Source organism: Pristiophorus japonicus, chromosome 10, assembly GCF_044704955.1.
Source record: "Pristiophorus japonicus isolate sPriJap1 chromosome 10, sPriJap1.hap1, whole genome shotgun sequence".
In the NCBI taxonomy this organism is placed as follows: domain Eukaryota; kingdom Metazoa; phylum Chordata; class Chondrichthyes; family Pristiophoridae; genus Pristiophorus; species Pristiophorus japonicus.
Genome location: NC_091986.1, coordinates 131,358,344 through 131,371,119, shown reverse-complemented (window position 1 = coordinate 131,371,119; position 12,776 = coordinate 131,358,344). Strand labels below are relative to the sequence as shown.

The window sequence follows — 12,776 nt, the reverse complement described above, 5'->3', positions numbered from 1 at the left end:
GGGGGGCGGGGAGCGGGTGTCGGGTCTGGTCCGGAGACGGGGGGGGGGAGCGGGTGTCGGGTCAGGTCCGGAGGCGGGGGGGAGTGGGTGTCGGGTCAGGTCCGGGAGGGGGGTGGGGGAGCAGGAGCTGGCCGTGGGAGGAGCCTTATTCATGAAGCCCCAGTGAGGCCATTCAGCCAGGGCTAGGGGCTGCGTGCTTCGGGCCCCTCCCACACAGTTCGGCGCCTGGAGCTACTGCACTTGCGTGCCCACTGTAACGCGCATGTGCAGAGGTCCCGGCACTGTTTTCAGCGCAGGGACCTGGCTCCGCCCCCCCACAGCTCGTGCTGGCTGCGCCGAGGGCCAGAGGACCTGCAGGGAGGTGGAGAATACCGAGGATTTTTTTAGGCGCACTTTGTGGCACGAAAAACGGGCGTCCAGGTCGGGACTGCGCCGTTCTAGGCGCGTGTGGAAACTTGGGCCCTTGAAGTCAGTCCCCAAAGTCAGACCGTCAGTCAATCAGTCAGGCTGCAAGCACGGTTTAGGGAGAGTTTGACAGTAAAGGCATGCAAACAGAAGTGAATTGATTGTGCTAAGTGACTTTCATCATAATCATTGTTCTGTATGTTTCACCTACTGTGGAATAAAACAGCCTGTGAACCAAACCAAACAACACCTCGCCTATTATTAGCAACCTTCATTAAGATTAAATGACAATCTTAAAACACAGAGATCTGATCCAGAACACAAGGTAGTTTCACTGCTATGCTCCCAGGTACTGGTACTGTGCTGGAAGATACAAGGCAGTGGGAGTCAACTTCTGTAAAAAAGTAGACAACCAGGCTGGCACCACTGAACCTGCAAAGATACTTGGGGTAGTCCCAAATTCGTAACATTGCCTTTGTGTCATCCGCTTTACTGAACTATCATGGGGTATAAAGGAATGAAGGAGATTGAGATTTAAAAAAAACTGTTTTAACAGACTTCCTATTCTGCACATCGAAATTGTCTAGCTGCGTAATATAGCAATTATTTCCTTCAATATTTCCTTGTAATACTAGAATAAAATTCAACAAATTGTAAGACAATTCCGCTCTTTACCATTTTTCACAATTGTCGATCAGTGTACCACTGCTGTCTCTGGTCCTGCAGAAAGTATTTTTGCTACAGCAGATCTGATTGAATCTTTCATGAGTCAATACCAAAAGGCAACATTTTCTACGAATTTCCACCAGCCCCCACAACAGGAGCTCCCCCTCCCCCCATGTGACAAGGAATGGCGCTGCCTACCTGTATATCCTTCCAACTATCACCCCAGCAACCCCAATTGTTCAGCCATATAAGTCGAATTATTTTAACATTCTCAGCGTTGACATGTCTGTAATATTTAACGTGATCTCCCGCAGAAGCAAGTTCAACCTTTACCACGAAGATGCCAACTCTTCAAGAATTACCTGTCTTTCACGTTCGAATAATGTTAAAATACTGCAGTATTTTCTGTTAGTTGCTTAGAGGGCAGGGAAGCAAAACCTGCATGGGCGGGGACGCTGAACTTCCACGGTGGCAATTTGCTGTTTGGAGCTATGGGAAGAGAGCTTCGTACGGTTTCCCACGCTAGTGCTTCGAGGAGGCGAAGAAGCAGCAAGTTCTCAGCAGGTCAGGCAGCATCGACCTGCGGAGCACTTCCAGCTGTTCGGGTTTTCAGCATCTGCAGTCTTTTGGTACAAGGAGGCGGTTAGTCCCTTTAACAATTCATTTACCGAAACCATCAGATGCACAGCACAGAGCGAATGAACTTAAAACATATCCTCCTTTAAAATGCTGGACTCCAAGCTCCTGCAAACCCAGGGGTTGGGTGGAGAGGACAGGTGGACAAGGTACCGGGGGAAAGAGTCAATGGAGGCAATCATTTTCTGAGACAGTTATTTTACAAAACTTCTCTACACAAACCATCGCAATGACGCTGCTTTAGAAATGGAAACTAGACAAGGATTCCCCGCGTCTATTGCAGATTCCTCATTTACTGTAACTTAGGCGTCAGTAACCTCGTGAGTGTTAAATTCTAGTTTTCGGAATGACTTACCAGAGCCCAGAACTTGAACCGGGAAGGATGTGACGGCCTGAGAAGAGCACTTTTTTCCTAGTGTGCTTTAAGTAAAATGACACTGCTTTTGTAAGGTCAAATCCAAACTGTGGCGTGCTGTAGGTTTGCTGAAGTCCCGTGAATGTTTTAGTCACAGGATCATGTCAGTCAAATCGTGTAAAGCTGACACCTCTAAAACAGGCTCCTCCCCTTCTAAAGAAATAATAACGGCTTATTAAATGTTCAGTTACACTGGAAAATTTTAAGAGAAATAAGATCAGTGATATGATAAGATTGATGTGAGAATTAGGAACACTGGGGGACACCTGCGAAGTTTCACTCTTGGTTAGAGAGTGAGGAAACTTTATAGTCAACACAGAGAATGCTGGAGACACTCGGCAGGTCATGCAGCACATGTGGAAAGTACACTCGGCAGGGCATACAGCACATGTGGAGAGCACACTCGGCAGGGCATACAGCACATGTGGGGACCTTTGGCAGGGCATACAGCACATGTGGAAAGCACACTCGGCAGGGCATACAGCACATGTGGAGAGCACACTCGGCAGGTCATGCAGCACATGTGGAGACACTCGGCAGGTCATGCAGCACATATGGAGACCTTTGGCAGGGCATACAGCACATGTGGAAAGCACACTCGGCAGGGCATACAGCACATGTGGAGAGCACACTCGGCAGGTCATGCAGCACATGTGGAGACACTCGGCAGGTCATGCAGCACATGTGGAGACACTCGGCAGGTCATACAGCACATGTGGAGACACTCGGTTGGTCATACAGCACATGTGGAGACACTCGGCAGGGCATACAGCACATGTGGAGACACTCGGCAGGGCATACAGCACATGTGGAGACACTCGGCAGGTCATACAGCACATGTGGAGACACTCGGCAGGTCATACAGCACATGTGGAGACACTCGGCAGGGCATACAGCACATTGGAGAGCACACTCGGCAGGGCATACAGCACATTGGAGAGCACACTCGGCAGGGCATACAGCACATTGGAGAGCACACTCGGCAGGGCATACAGCACATGTGGAGAGCACACTCAGCAGGGCATACAGCACATGTGGAGACACTCGGCAGGTCATACAGCACATGTGGAGACACTCGGCAGGTCATGCAGCACATGTGGAGACACTCGGCAGGGCATACAGCACATGTGGAGACACTCGGCAGGGCATACAGCACATGTGGAGACACTCGGCAGGTCATGCAGCACATGTGGAGACCACACTCGACAGAGCATACAGCACATGTGGAGACACTCGGCAGGTCATACAGCACATGTGGAGACACTCGGCAGGTCATGCAGCACATGTGGAGACACTCGGCAGTCATGCAGCACATGTGGAGACACTCGGCAGGTCATGCAGCACATGTGGAGACCACACTCGACAGGGCATACAGCACATGTGGAGACCACACTCAGCAGGGCATACAGCACATGTGGAGACACTCGGCAGGTCATGCAGCACATGTGGAGACACTCGGCAGGTCATGCAGCACATGTGGAGACACTCGGCAGGTCATGCAGCACATCTGGAGACCACACTCGGCAGGTCATGCAGCACATGTGGAGACACTCGGCAGGTCATGCAGCACATGTGGAGACCACACTCGGCAGGGCATACAGCACATGTGGAGACACTCGGCAGGTCATGCAGCACATGTGGAGAGCACACTCGGCAGGGCATACAGCACATGTGGAGAGCACACTCGGCAGGTCATGCAGCACATGTGGAGACACTCGGCAGGGCATACAGCACATGTGGAGACACTCGGCAAGTCATACAGCACATGTGGAGACCACACTCGGCAGGGCATACAGCACATGTGGAGAGCACACTCGGCAGGTCATGTAGCACATGTGGAGAGCACACTCGGCAGGTCATGCAGCACATGTGGAGACACTCGGCAGGTCATGCAGCACATGTGGAGACCACACTCGGCAGGGCATACAGCACATGTGAAGACACTCAGCAGGTCATGCAGCACATGTGGAGACATTTGGCAGGGCATACAGCACATGTGGAGACATTTGGCAGGGCATACAGCACATGTGGAAAGCACACTCGGCAGGTCATGCAGCACATGTGGAGAGCATGGGGTAGATGTTAACTATCGGGTGGCAGATGCGGGAGGCCCCATCCATTTCGAGGGCTGAGCCTTTTAACCTATCGCCCGATGCAGTTCTCCAACCCAGGGAATGACCCTGACGAGGAACGGGTCAGTCCACGGAGATTGGGAGGCAGTGACCCATTCCTGTAGAGCCCCATAGTGCATTGAAGACATAACATCAGGAATTTGGACTGCAACATCTGTACTATGGAATATTTTACATCCACCTGAATAGGGAGACAGAACCTTGGTTTATAAAGTCAGATGACATGCAAGCCACGATTCTTAACAACAGATCCACCACAGACCCAATCCACGGAACCAATACAAGTTCAGACTGGGGTCAAGCAAAGCTGTGTCATCACACCAAGGCTCTTCTCAATCTTCCTCGCTGCAATGCTTTATCTCACCTTGAACAAACTCCCCGCTGGAGTGGAGTTAATCTACAGGACAAGCGTGAAATTGTTCAACCTCTGATGCCTCCAGTCCAGATTCAAGGTTGTTCCAACTACTGTCATTTAATTACAATATGCAGATGACACTTGCGTTTGTGCACACTCGGAGTCCAAACTCCAAACCATCACTGATACCTCCACTGAGGCGTGCAAGAGTCTGGGCCTTACATTAAACATCAGTAAGACAAAGGTTCTCTACCAACCTGCCCCCGCCACAGTATTGTTTCAATGAGAGGTGATCTTATTGAACCATATAAGATACTGAGGGGGTTCGTCAAGGTAGATGCAGAGAGGATATTTCCACTCGTGGGGGAAACTAGAATTAGGGGGCCTAGTTTAAGAATAAGGGGTTGCCCATTTAGAACTGAGATGAGGAGGATTTTCTTCTCTCAGAAGGTCGTAAATCTGTGGAATTCTCTGCCCCAGAGAGTTGTGGACAGTGGGTCATTGAATATATTTAAGGTGGAGATAGACAGATTTTTGAGCGATAAGGGAGTAAAGGGTTATGGGGAGCAGACAGGGAAGTGGAACTGAGCCTAAGATCAGATCAGCCATGATCTTATTAAATGGTGGAGCAGGGTCAAGGGGCCAAATGGCCTACTCCTGCTCCTATGTTCTTACGTTTTTATGTACTGCTCCCCAATTATCAATATACATGATGAGACCTTGGACAATGTGGACCAGTTCACATACCTTGGGAGTCTATATCAGCAAGGACCAGACATCGATGACAAAGTCCGACACTGCCTTCAGTGTGCCAGTGCAGCCTTTGACCACCTGAGGAAGAGTGTTTGAGGACCAGGATCGCAAACCCAGCACCAAGTTCATGGTCGACAGGGCAGTAGTGATACCCGCGCTCCTATATGCTTCAGAGACATGAACTATGTACAGTAGACACCTCAAAGCACTGGAGAAATAGCACCAATGCTTCCTCCACAAAATTCATTGGTAGGCTCGGCACACCAACATCAGCGTTCGTGCTCAGGCCATCACTCCAGCATCGAAGCATTGGCCACGCTCGATCAGCTACAATGGATGGGCCACATTGTCCGCATGCTCAATGCTAGACTCCCGAAACAAGCACTTTACTCCGAGTTATGTCACGGCAGGCAAGTCCCAGGAGGGTAGAGAAAATGCTTCACGGACACCCTCAAAGCCGCCTTGAAAAAATGTAACACCCCCACCGACTCTTGGGAATCCCTAGCCCAAGACCGCTCAAAGTGGAGGAGAAACATCCGAGAAGGTGCTGAACACCTCGAATCTCTTCGCCGGGAGCAAGCGGCAGCCAAGTACAAATAGCAGAAGGAGTATACGACAAATCAAGCACCCCCCCTACCCCCCCCTCTCTCCAACCACCATCTGCCCCATCTGTGACAAAGACTATAGATCCCGCATTGATATCATCAGTTACCTTAGAACTCATTTTAGTGTGGAAGCAAGTCATCCTCGACTCTGGGGGACTGCCTAAGAAGAAGGAGAAGGAGCCCCGTGGTGCATTGAAAACATATGAATTTAGGCTGCAACATCTCTATGGGATGTAAGTACTACAGGATCTTTTACATCCACCTGAATAGGGGGACAGAACCTTGGTTTATAAAGTCAGCTGTGGCTCTGTGGATAGCACTCTCACCTCTGAACGTTGTGGGTTTAAGACCCATTCCAGGAACTGGAGCACATAAATCTAGGCTGACACTCCAGTGCAGTACTGAGGGAGTGCTACACTGTCGGATGTATCATCTTTCAGATGAGATGTTAAACCAAGATGTCTGCTCTCTCAGGTGGATGTAAAAGATCCCATGACACTATTTTGAAGAGCAGTGGAGTTATCCCTGGTGTCCTGGCCAATATTTATCCCTCAATCAATATAATAAAAACAGATTATCTGGTCATTATGACATTGTTGTTTGTGGGAGCTTGCTTGTGCTCAAATTGGTTGCCGCATTTCCTACATTCATCATCATCATAAGCAGTCCCTCAGAATCGAGGAAGATTTACTCTCAAAGTGAGTTCTCGGGTGACTGTACAGTCCAATACAGGAATTACAGTCTCTGTCACAGGTGGGACAGACAGTCGTTGAAGGAAAGGGTGGGTGGGGAGCTTGGTTTGCCGCACGCTCCTTCCACTGCCTGCGCTTGTTATCTGCATGTTCTCGGCGACGAGACTCGAGGTGCTCAGCACCCTCCTGGATGCTCTTTCTCCACTTAGGGCGGTCTTTGGCCAGGGATTCTCAGGTGTTGATGGGGATGTTGCATTTTATCAAGGAGGCTTTGAGGATGTCCTTGAAATGTTTCCTCTGCCCATCTGGGGATCGCTTGCCGTGTAGGAGTTCTGAGTAGAGCGCTTGCTTTGGGAATCTTGTGTCGGGCATGCAGACAATGTGGCCCACCCAACGGAGCTGGTTGAGTGTGGTTAGTGCTTCGATGCTGGGGATGTTGACCTGATCGAGAACACTGATGCTGGTGCGTCCAGTGAATTTGCAGGATCTTGCGGAGATATCGTTGGTGGTATTCCTCCAGTTATTTGAGGTGTCTACTGTATATGGTCCACGTCTCTGAGCCATAAAGGAGGGCAGGTATCACTACAGCCCGGTAGACCCTAAGCTTAGTGCCAGATTTGAGGGCCTGATCTTCGAACACTCTCTTCCTCAGGTGACTGAAGGCTGCGCTGGCGCACTGGAGGCGGTGTTGGACCTTGACTACACTCTAAAAATACTCCATTGGCTGTAAAGCGCTTTGAGACGATCGGTGGTCATGAAAGACGCTATAGAAATTCAAGTCTTTCTTTCTATCATTGATAAACATGAGCATTTAATGTCATGTAATGGGAAAATGTAATGCAAAATAGCTGTGAAAATTGCCAACAACACCAATATGCATGTATACAGTGACCTCAACATAGAAAAATATCTCAAGTAGCCTTGCAGAGGTGTGTGAAGAAAAATACAAATGCAAATGGGAATGCAGACTACATGTTAAAAAATCCTATAAAAATGTCACTGCAAATGTTCTTGACATAGATCCTAGAACCGCAGAAAAGGACTGTTCAGGCCATGAAGCATTTCAATTGGAGCCGACTACTCTAATTCAATTTCTCTGCCATTTCTCAGTATCCTTTCAGATTATTCCTTTTCAAATACTTAGCAATTCCCTTTTAAATTCAGTTATAACCTTTGCCTTAATAGTCACTTGTAGTAAAGCATTCCATGTTCTAATAAATCTCTCTGTGAAAAAAAATTCTTCTAACTTCCTTCTTTGTTCTTCTATTGATAATCTTGTGTTTATGTCCCTTTGTTATTGATTCACCAACATATTCATCAATAATATTTTTTTAATTTTAACTCTACCAAAATCTTCCAGAATTTTGAAACTTTATTAGATCTTCTTTAACTTTCTTTGTTCCAGTCAAAAATACCCCAATTTTCTCCAAATTATAATAATAAAATATAAACAGCCTTCCTTCACAATTATAATCTCTCGTTCCTGGTGTAATTCTGGTGAATCTTCACTACACCAATTCAATGGCTCTAATATCCTTCCTGTAATGGAGTGCCTTGAACTGCATGCAATATTCCAACTGTGGCTTACATTTTTAGATTTTTTACACTAGATATTTTCCTTGGTTTCAATATAATTGGATATTTTTGCAAGCACACCTGGTGTCCCCTATGCCGTTACAGTATGCCGTTACCTGCCCCATATCAAGGTAAACGCATGGTTTGAACACACACATCCCAAATTTGCACAGAAAAAATATGAAAACAGCATGGAAATCAAGGCTAGGATATCAGTTTCCCTAAAGTTAAATTCTACAAAGGAAGTGGAAAAGAACCACATGATTTATGGTAGGGAAAAATTGATGGAGAAAATTGGCAATAAACCTACATTTTTGCATTGAGCACATGGAATGCTAACAAAAAGCTACGTGTAAGAAAGAGTTAGTCTGCTTGAAAGCTTGGTGATAACATTTAATAGTAACTTACTAACATAGTTAGCAGCTATTGTGTAGAGAACAGAATCAGCATGCTGTATGCTATTATTGAAGTTGGAACAAACTTCAGTTGCAATGCTAAGAAGACAGGACGTGAACAAACCTCAGTTGCAATGATAAGAAGACAGGACGTGATCAGGGATTTGATGATCAGGGATTTGATTGGTGCAGGCATATGCTGTGATCAAAGCAAGGAACATTAAGGAAACAAGAGAAGAAAGTGAGATTCTGACGAAGGGTCATCGACCATAAGCATTAACTCTGCTTCTCTCTCCACAGATACTGCCTGACCCGCTGAGATTTCCAGCAGTTTTTGTTTTTATTTCAGATTCCAGCATCCGCAAAATGTTGTTTTGTAAGAATGTGTGGTACTTGCTGATTGGGTTAGGCTGTCTGTAGTTCCGTTTTCTGGTGTGTAAAGGACAAGCATTTGAGGCTGTTCAGTGTAGAAGCATTTTGAGGCGAGAAGAAGCATCCAAGAGAAAGGGAACAGACCGATTGCATAACATTAGGAGGCACACTTTTATCCAGGATGGTGTGGGTGGTCTAGTTTCTGCTTGGTTCTGCAAACTATCACTCGTACTGTAATGTGTTAAATTTTACAAATCTTAAATAAAGTATCATTTTATCCAAGTGGAGTTGAGTCGAATTTCTTAGGAATGGTTTCTTCTACATTCACAAAAAAAAATCAGTTCAGATATGAAATTAAGAAAGTCAGTTACATTTCCTAAGGATCTTCATCAATGGTAATTCTATTCGAACTGCAGCGCACACACAGCAACAAGTACAGAACACGTATCTACACATTGGTACATCTGTCTTCATCATTAATAAAACGTATGCCATGAGATGCCTCATCAACATGAATGGAAATACGCTTTGCAGCAGCCTTATTAGAAGATGACTAGATACAGTAAAAAAAACTTCATGAAATTAAATGCAATATATAAATGCAAGTTATTTTCTTTCTTCTTACAGACTTGCTTGCTGCATGTTTCTGCACGTGTTTTTGGAAGCACAATGGCCAGCTATTGAGTTCCTAAGGAAATGACAATTCATCAACAACTTCATGATTACAGGCAAAAATAAATCCACAAAAGAAGGTAGCATCTGAAAACTGGAGGGGAACACCAGATGGTAGATTTTACTTTCAGGTAGTTTTCAGTTGGGCATCCCGTCCACCTGATGTCATCAGTTGGGAGCTTTTAATAGTCGGACTCATTTGAATATAACTGGCAGCTGCGCACATGATCACAGCTCCTCCTCCTCCATTTAATACATTTGAAGACCTTTTAGACTGTCTGTTCAATGGTTCCAAGCTGACTCCATACTGGTAATAGTTATGATTTTATTTAAGCCTAAGTGAGACTTAATACGCGCGGGGAGAAATTTGCGACGTTTTCGCCTCCTGTTAGCGCTCCCAGGGGGCACAGTGGCCAGACTTCTCACCCGGGGCGCGGGTACGCTACCGGTTAGAGCCTCCGTTAACTCCCGTGGAATTTTGCAGGATTCGGTAACAACATCATCACCATGAACAGAGACCCGTTTTCACCCTGGAGCAAATATTTAGCTGCCATGGCGATGTCCGCATCAGCCTCGCAGGTCACGAATCGGGTTTCAGTCCACTTGCAGGGTGAGAATTAAAGGGTCCTTGCCCTCCTGAAATCGCGGGGTCTGTACTGTGATGTTGCAGCCCAGCATTCCGCTTCTGTGCCAGGCTGCTGCCCAATGGCTGATCTGTGTAGTGCTGAAAAATGCACGTGGTTGCGCCCCCTGTCCTGCCCCCAAGAGGAAGTGGAGTGCAACATTGCGCCAATTTCACTGCCAGAGCGGGACTTCTGCACCTGGTGCACGAAGTCCCGCCTAACCTCAGTTACAGCCCCCAAACAGGACGGTACCGAATTTTGCCTCCTCACTATTTGAGCGGCAGTATCAAAGTACAATTAAGAATTATATTACCAGCTATTTTCCTTTTGGTAGAAGGCGTCGCCCATTCCTCGTAACTTCTACTCACATAGTATAGCCTTCCTAGCCCTCCTACACTGAGAATGACACAAACCTTCCAGGACATACCCCAAAAGCCGGAACTGCAGAGAAATCCATATAATTATAGGCACAGCAAGTTTTGTGTTCAGGCACAGGCCTTGGACCTCGCATATCTGCTTTTTAGCCCAAGTTTTTTTCTGTTTCCACAGTTGATGATGCAACCCAGAACATTGAGGACAACAAGGGGCTGAAATTGCCCCTTTGCGCAGAGCCAGTTAGCGCTGCCAGCCAGCACTAATGGAGCGCTAATTAGTGCAACGGTGTGGCACATGCACAGCGATGATCGCCCCTATGCACCCCTCAGGAAATTACCTCGCGGGACGCAAGGTTGGTGATGGACAATGCCACCGATAGCTTCTCGGTGAGAGAATCTGTGGTGACTGTGGCGTCCCGGCTGCCCTTAAAGGGGAGGTTGTAGCGTGGCAACCACCATCTTTTCAGGTGGCCCGACAATGGCAGCCATTGGTGTGGCTGGGCCCCCAACGTGCAGCCCGGCACCCTCTCTTGGGTGCCAGGCCGCTGACCAGGCCGACACCCTCCCTGGTGGCCCAGTGGATGCCACTGAAGAGGCTGCAGAGTTCGCAGCGGCCCTCACCTTTAAAAGAAGGGGAGGGACGTTGTGACATCATCAGCATGGCACAGATGTGTTGAAGGTGGCGCTGAGCATCGCACCCCTCAAGCGCAGGAAACATTTTTTTTATTAAAGATCCCAAATCCGTGAGGGGGTCACGCTTCCCACATTGGTACAAAAAAATCACTTTTAGCGAAATAGAAACATAGAAACATAGAAAATAGGTGCAGGAGTAGGCCATTCGGCCCTTCGAGCCTGCACCACCATTCAATAAGATCATGGCTGATCATTCCCTCAGTACCCCTTTCCTGCTTTCTCTCCATACCCCTTGATCCCCTTAGCCGTAAGGGCCAGATCTAACTCCCTCTTGACTATATCCAATGAACTGGCATCAACAACTCTCTGCGGCAGGGAATTCCACAGGTTAACAACTCTCTGAGTGAAGAAGTTTCTCCTCATCTCAGTTCTAAATGGCCTACCCCTTATCCTTAGACTGTGACCCCTGGTTCTGGACTTCCCCAACATTGGGAACATTCTTCCTGCATCTAACCTGTCTAAACCCGTCAGAATTTTAAACGTTTCTATGAGGTCTCCTCTCATTCTTCTGAACTCCAGTGAATACAAGCCCAGTTGATCCAGTCTTTCTTGATAGGTCAGTCCCACCATCCAGGGAATCAGTCTGGTGAATCTTCGCTGCACTCCCTCAATAGCAAGAATGTCCTTCCTCAAGTTAGGAGACCAAAACTGTACACAATGCTCCAGGTGTGGCCTCACCAAGGCTCTGTACAACTGTAGCAACACCTCCCTGCCCCTGTACTCAAATCCCCTCGCTATGAAGGCCAACATGCCATTTGCCTTCTTAACCGCCTGCTGTACCTGCATGCCAACCTTCAATGACTGATGTACCATGACACCCAAGTCTCGTTGCACCTTCCCTTTTCCTAATCTGTCACCATTCAGATAATAGTCTGCCTCTCTGTTTTTACCACCAAAGTGGATAACCTCACATTTATCCACATTATACTTCATCTGCCATTCATTTGCCCACTCACCTAACCTATCCAAGTCACTCTGCAGCCTCATAGCATCCTCCTCGCAGCTCACACTGCCACCCAACTTAGTGTCATCCGCAAATTTGGAGATACTACATTTAATCCCCTCGTCTAAATCATTAATGTACAATGTAAACAGCTGGGGCCCCAGCACAGAACCTTGCGGTCCCCACTAGTCACTGCCTGCCATTCTGAAAAGTCCCCATTTACTCCTACTCTTTGCTTCCTGTCTGACAACCAGTTCTCAATCCACATCAGCACACTACCCCCAATCCCATGTGCTTTAACTTTGCACATTAATCTCCTGTGTGGGACCTTGTCGAAAGCCTTCTGAAAGTCCAAATATACCACATCAACTGGTTCTCCTTTGTCCACTTTACGGGAAACATCCTCAAAAAATTCCAGAAGATTTGTCAAGCATGATTTCCCTTTCACAAATCCATGCTGACTTGGACCT

The 12,776-nt window shown here is 47.4% G+C and overlaps 1 protein-coding gene across 1 annotated transcript in view; it reads right to left on the bottom strand.

Annotated features, from left to right (window-relative positions):
- The window catches only part of LOC139274796 (interleukin-18 receptor 1-like), a 177,904-nt gene extending 176,618 nt beyond the window's left edge, over positions 1–1,286 (bottom strand). The window contains exon 1 of the mRNA XM_070891490.1: positions 1,270–1,286. The gene's annotated coding sequence lies outside the window, so the exon portion shown is untranslated. The remainder of the gene's footprint in view (positions 1–1,269) is intronic.
- Positions 1,287–12,776: the final 11,490 nt, after the last annotated feature.